The 7070-nt window shown below is 44.0% G+C and overlaps 1 non-coding gene across 1 annotated transcript; it reads right to left on the bottom strand.

The window, feature by feature from the left end:
- Positions 1-6254: 6254 nt before the first annotated feature.
- Positions 6255-6392, bottom strand: LOC119936437. Its single transcript, XR_005453763.1, has one exon. It is a non-coding gene; the product is annotated as a small nucleolar RNA SNORA7 (small nucleolar RNA).
- Positions 6393-7070: the final 678 nt, after the last annotated feature.

The raw sequence follows: 7070 nt of genomic DNA, 5'->3' as shown, positions 1-7070 counted from the left end.
AGCATCGGACTGAGTGCTTGGGAGAGTACAGTACAACAGAATCAGCAGACGCATCCCCTGCCTCCTGCCTTACTTCACAGATTTCCTACTACAAACCAGCCCGCACACTTTGCTTCTCTAATGCCAACCTGCTCACTGTACCTCCATCTCATCTGTCCCAAAGCCAATCCCTTGCCCGTGTCCTTCCTCAGGCCTGGAGTTCCTCCTGCCCACCTGCCCCTTCATGTATGACAGACCATCACTCTTTCCACCTTCAAAGCCTTATTCAAAATCCCATCTCCCCAAAGAGGCCTTCCCCAACTTATCCCTCATCTCCTCTGCTCCCTCTCCTTTCTGCCTCACCTGTGCACTTGGCTCTGAGCCCTTTAAGCTCTATTCACCCCACCCTCTCCCCCCAGAATTTAAGTACATATCCGTATGTCTCCCCCTCTATACTATGGTATTTATGGCTAGGGAACGTGTCTACCAACTGTGTTGTAGTCTCCCAAGTGCTTAGTACGGTGCTATCCGCACAGTAAGCACTCACTAAATACCTTTGATTGATTGACTGAAATAAGGGGATGTGTTGCAGCCCTCTCCACCACGCTTTCTATTGACCCAAGCATCCACAGACATAGAGTTTGTTAGGTAGGCCCACAAAAAGTCACCAAGAGGGTTAGAATGATGGTGCAGTCCTTCCTTCCTTGCTCCACACCTGTTGAAGGTCTCTACTTTCGATGATCCCAGTGGGCCCATGGAGTAACACCAGGCCCACCCATTTTGGACTCCCAAATCCTTCCCCAAGACAACCCAGGCAGATGCCATCCTTGCAGAATCCCAGAATAGTAGCTAGTGTCAAACCTTTCTTTTTCCAACTGACTTGGTTGATGGGTTGGTTCCCTTTTGCCACCCTTTCCAGAGACACCCCGCCTTTTAACCTTAGTAAGTTCACCCTCTTGGTTTACAATGCTTCCCCTGGCACAGCCAGAACATGTGTCTGATTCCTCTGCATCTTGTTCATATTGCAGCTGATGGCCTTTGGAGGCCATCCAAGGACAATAAACCTTTCTCTACTGAAATGTGTTTTCTCTAAATTGCTCCAATTCTCCTCAGTTGACTTCTACACTTACCACTATAGCTCCCTCTTCCCTTTGATAAGAGGCACCAAGATGTTCCCTTACATCCTACCAATTTCACTTTGTTTCTTAATCCTGATTCTACTTTGCAGAAGAAGAATATCTTAAAGAATATAATTGGAGATCTTTCAAGTTACTGGAGTGGGGATGGGGAAAGGAGATGACCATGGTGCTCTGAGTGATCTTGTCGAGCAACGCTTGCTTTAAAGTTTAACATTTATTTTTTTCCTGCATTTATCTTCCCCCGCTAAACCGTGAGCAACATATGGCTAAGGGATTGACTTTACTTCAGTTTTTCTTTGCCTATCCCAAGGACCTAGAACAGCAGTGGCCCACTGGACAACTCCTTAAATATTTTTGAAGAAGATGATGAAATGATATATTACTCTTGTCACTAGACTGTAAATTCCTGGAAGGCAGAGAGCTGGTCTTTACTTTATGATCCCAAGTTCCCTGTAACAGTGATCGGCACACAGTAGGCACTCCATAAATGCTGTTGATACAGACATTCCCAGAACCCCTTGCATACCAGCGCTTAGAACAGTGCTTGGCACATAGTAAGCGCTTAACAAATGCCATTATTATTATTATTATTATACCTTTTTGAGTTTTCCTCTTCCTTTCTTGGATGTTCTTTTGAAAGGGCAAGGGTTGTAAACACCAGGACAGATTGCTTACTGAAGGAGACTTTGGAATTATTGTCTTTGGATATGTTTAAGAACAGGACAAATTCTCCTGTTCTCTAAGTTGGTTTAAGAATAATCCTGCCTAAAAGTGATTTTAGATAGGGAAAAAAAAACCAGTTCTAGTGTTCTAGGATTCTAATCTTAATGACTGTGGGGTCTCCTGTTGAAAATGCTAGCTTTGGAGAAACTCAGATTAAGTGAAAGATTAGGATTAATCTGTGTAATAGATCAATAGTATTTTAATTATAACCTATAGAGGTTATACCAGTCTGAAATGCAGGGCCATCTAGCATGTTTGCCTGACTGCTCTCCAGATGGTAACAGCTTCTTTTATGGCTACCTATTGTATCCTGCCCTTTATCTAATTGTTAATCTAATGAGCCATTTTCTCCCCACTTATTCCGTTTACTTGTTACTAGCCTGCGGTAAATCGTGCCAAGAGCTTGAAAACACCCACTGCCCTGCTTTGTGCATCAGTGCAGCCAGAACCTTGAATGGTTCCAATAAATTAGCAAGGTGTGAACCCTCATCTTGTCGTTCAGCAAATGAGTTCCTACCTTCTTCTTTTCTGCTTAAAACAGGTTTTTGGGTTTGTTCGTTTTTTCTTTTATCACAGAATTCAACTTAAAGACCTGGTTGGTAATTTCCCCGTTTGGGTTCTATTGTCTTCGAATTTTGCCCTGTGTGGCAGGATTTCCTGGGCTGGTGCTCCTGTAGTTCCCCCCCCCCCCCCCCCCCCCAATAAGTCTCTAGGTGGCAAAAAATAATTGAATTACTGGAAATCAACAGGATGCTGTTTTGGACCACAGCTCCCGTTTGGGAGAAGAGAATTGGGTCACATATTTGGTTTGCTTCTCTTTCCAGAGTGGTCGAACAATGCACACATATATAAAGTTGCCCTTTGTATTAAAAAAAGGCAGAACTGATGGTGAAGAGTACATAATAAAATTTTTATCCTGAAGTCCTTCAAAATCAAAATTAGCTGTGAAGGCAAGGCAATTCTGCCATGGAGCTGGTTAAGACTGGGCTTTCTTAAGTCACAAATTGTGTCTCTTGTACGTTAGAACATTTCCTTCCTCTCCACACATGTCTATACAGGGTATTGCTTCCAAAAGAGAAATGATCATTGGGGGTAAGGAGAAAGACAGACAATTCCATTGAGTTTATTGATTTATTACCACTATCTAGGATAGGCATACTCTGCAGCATCTTGAGGGATGTCAGAGTTAGTGGCAGGCAGGATAGGAACAACAGGGAGAATTTGGAATTTTGCTTAGGGGGAGTGAAGTGCTCCTAGAGCAATGCAACAGGAAATGGGAGCAGAGAGGTAAGAGGGAGAGCTGATAGAGAACTTAGGGTTGGTGGTCGAGTTTTGTTCTAAGAAGCAGTGGGGTCTTGATTTTGACTACAGTCATCCTTCTCTTATGCCAATAGATGCATTCCTAAGAGCTCTCATTATTTTAAAAAATTGGTATTAATAAACCATTATTTCAATGGAAAATACCATCTCCATCTTTCAACTCACACATCCATTCTGTCAGTGCATCTAGTTGGTTCTACCTTCATAACAACACTAAAATCTGCCCTTTCCTCATTCATTCACTCATTCAATCGTATTTATTGAGCGCTTACTGTGAGCAGAGCGCTGTACTAAGCACTTGGGAAGTACAAATCAGCAATGTATAGAGATGGTCCCAACCCAACAATGAGCTCCTCTCCATCCAAACTGCTGCTACATTGATCCAAGCATCTTATCTTACCCCGCCTTGATTACTGCATCAGCCTCCTTGCTGGCCTCCTTACCTCCTGTCTCTCCCAAGCCGTGTCCATCTTCCACTCTACATTGTAAGCACCTTGTTTAGCAGGGAACATGTCTACCAATGCTGTCATATTGACCTCTCCTAAGATCTTAGTACAGTGCTCTGCATAGAGTAAGTGCTCAAAAAATACCATTCATTCATTGATTGACTGATGGAGATTGATTACCGGGTTGCTGTTTTTAAAATTTTTTGCTGATCTGTACCCTACAGGTTCCACAGTCAGTCGAGGAAGGAAGCTAATTGCTTAAATTCTGTCCCCATAGCAATAGTGTGATTTCCTCTCCTATAGACTACACAGACACCCTCCTTTCTAAGAATATTTTTATATATACTATATATACAGCTGAATCAAAGACAGAATCTTATGTCTCTCAGCTAGGACTCAGTAATCTAATAGCAATAGTAATTAGGCAATAGAGACTTTAAACTAAAATAATATTAATGATGTGAGCCCCATGTAGTAAAGGGACTGTGTCCAACCTGGTTAGATTATATCTACCCCAGCGCTTAGAACAGTGCCTGTTATAAAGTAAGTGCTTCAACATCATAAAAAAGCCCTATATTAAGTGCTGTTTTATATATATGTATACATATATATATATATATATTGTATAAGCAGACAGTGCACAGACCCTGTTCCTCATGGGTCTCACAGTCTTAGAGTTTTATGCTTGTCTCCCCTCATTCAAGTGTGAGCTCCTCGTGAGCAGGGAACTTGTCACTTCTTTCTATTGTGCTTTCCCAAGTGCTTGTGGGTGCACAATACATACTATTACTGCTTATTACTACTTCTAGATGATGTGCCACTAGATTCCGTCAGGGAGCAAAACCCTCCGTGGCTAGAGACTGAATGAAATGTTTGCTAAATGGCTCCGTAGTGGTTTGGAGGAATCAGCTCACTTTCCAGAGTGGCAACCATTGCTCCCTTGAGAGAATCTAGATCTAAATGTTATATACCCAAATTGGAAATAGCTGACATGCATTTAAAATGCACGGACTCTGGGTAGAATGTTACAGAACCATTATCAATAGACGTGGGCATTTCTCAGAAATATTAATAGCTTCTGTGAACCTTACATAGTGTAAGTTTGGGCCTGGTGGTCTTTACATTCTTTTTTCAATTAAAGGAGCTGCACATTTAAGATTTCCTACTGCTATTTTCCTTCCCATCACTGAAGATATCTCAAAACATTACGATCCATCTGTCCGTGATTGTCTATTGCCACCATCCTTTCTCATTGCAGCAATCCGTCACCCATTGAAAAAACCCGAACCTAGCGTGTGTGAATGAATCACCAAACACTTAAGTTTGAACAGATGTAGGCTCATGCTGTCAGCTGCCTTAGTATGCTCTTCACAATCCCTAAGATGGCCTCTGCTTCAGAACTTGAATAAGAATGCTATTTATGAAGGAGCCTTCTTTCTAGCCACTTAGGGACTTAAAGAGAAAGAAAACACAGGTGCGGGCAAAGCATGCAGTAAGGGGTTTTCAAATTTTTCCTTCCTTGGGATATCAGAGGAAAGCATCTTATGTCTCTAGCCTATGTAGGATGTTTACAAACTATAATCTGTGAAAAAAGTTTGATTTTGCAGGCCATCTGTGAGAGTGGAGAGTTAATCTGAACTTTCTGAATGCAGAGAAGGTCACCAGCGTGGCCATAGCTGACACTGCTCTGACTGTTGGTCTTAGCCGTGAGGAGCCTGCTATCTTGATAGGAAGCAGCATGGCCTCATGGATAGGGAGTCAGAAGGACCTGGGTTCTAATCCCTGCTTCACCACTTGTCTGATATGTGTCCTTGGGCAAGTCAGTTCACTTCTCTGTGCCTCAGTTACCTCATCTGTAAAATGGGGTTTAAGACCGTGAGCCCCATGTGGGACAGGGATTGTGTCTGACCCAATTTGCTGGCATCCACCCCTGCACTTAGAACAGTGCCTGGCACATAGTAATTACTTAACAAATACCACAATTTTAAATTATCCTTATTAATTATTATCCTGCAGCTCCAACCCATCTGTCATTTTTGTATCTTTGTTCACCTTTCCTTACACGTCTGTTACCATCTTCCCCCATCCCCCACACCTCCCTTCAAACCTCATTTGTAGATTGTGAACTCGTAGGATCAGGATCCATGTCTATAGCTCACTGATGCATTTCTTTCCCAGCAAACAATGAATACAATTACTACTAGTACTGGAAGCATACTCTTGGTATACTACACTGGGCTAAGCACTGGTAAAGAATACACAGATGGGAATTTATAATTAATGATTATGTTATTTAAATGCTTCCTACGTGTCAAGCACTGTTCTAAGTGCTGAGTTAGATACAAGCCAGTCAGGTCAGACACAGTGCCTGGGGCTCACAATCTAAGCAGGAAGTAGAACAGGTATTGAACCCTCATTTTGTCTAGTCTCATGCCATCGAGTTGTTTCCGACCCATAGCGACACCACAGATATATCTCTCCCAGAGCACCCGGCTCTCCATCTGCAATCATTCTGGTAGTGTATCCATAGAGTTTTCTTGGTAAAAATACGGAAGTGGTTTACCATTGTTGCCTTCCATGCAGTAAACTCGAGTCTCCGCCCTCGACTCTCTCCCATGCCGCTGCTGCCGAGCATGGGTGAGTTTTGACTTGTAGCAGATGGCCTGCCACTTGCTAGCCACTGCCCAAGCTAGGAACGGAATGGGTAGGCCTCTGCTTGACTCTCCCTCCCATAGCCGAGACTGATAGAGTCCTGGAAACTCTCCAGGTGCGACCCTGAGGGGGAAGAACCCTCATTTTACACATCAGGAAACTGAGGCCCAGAGAAGTTGTGACAAGTGACTTGTCCAAGGCCATACAGTGGTCAAATGGTGGGCCCAGCATTAGAACCCGGGTCTTCTGACACCCGAGCCCAGGCTCTTTCCGTTAGACCATTCTGTATCCCCAATTAGTCACAGTGTCTGTCCTTGTGAGACTAACAATCTAAAATGGGAGCGCAGACAGGTGGCAGATGCAGGGGAAATGAAAACGAAACACTAGGACAACATAAAGAGCAAAATAAAGCTTAGAAGGGTACTGTGGCTAGAGGAGTAGACTTTCAGGCTTCTGGAGGCTCCGGGACTAACCGAGGCCTCAGTGAGCACCACAGCAGCAGCATTCCCAACCTTTTTGAGGTTTCGTGTAGGCGGTGCCAGGCTCTAGCTGCCTCTCTCTGTCTCACTGGAGTGGTGTGAGGCAGGTTGCGGTGAAAGTTCCCCAGTGATGTGGCATCGTGGGGGTCTGGTAGATCAGGATGCTGAGGGTTCTGAAGACCCCGATGCAGGGCAGAAGGTACGGGGGAGTCCCGTTGCCTTCTGGCGGAAAGGTCTGGAGCATGATCAGCCGTGGCTTGAATCCACGTGGCCTTGTGGCCCAGCACAGGGCGTGTTGGGAGCAGAGCTCTGACAGCCGCAGCGGAGAGGAA

Source organism: Tachyglossus aculeatus, chromosome 13 (genome assembly GCF_015852505.1).
Source record: "Tachyglossus aculeatus isolate mTacAcu1 chromosome 13, mTacAcu1.pri, whole genome shotgun sequence".
Lineage (NCBI taxonomy): Eukaryota > Metazoa > Chordata > Mammalia > Monotremata > Tachyglossidae > Tachyglossus > Tachyglossus aculeatus.
Note: the sequence above shows the minus strand (reverse complement) of the source record. Positions and strands in the feature narration are given on the sequence as shown.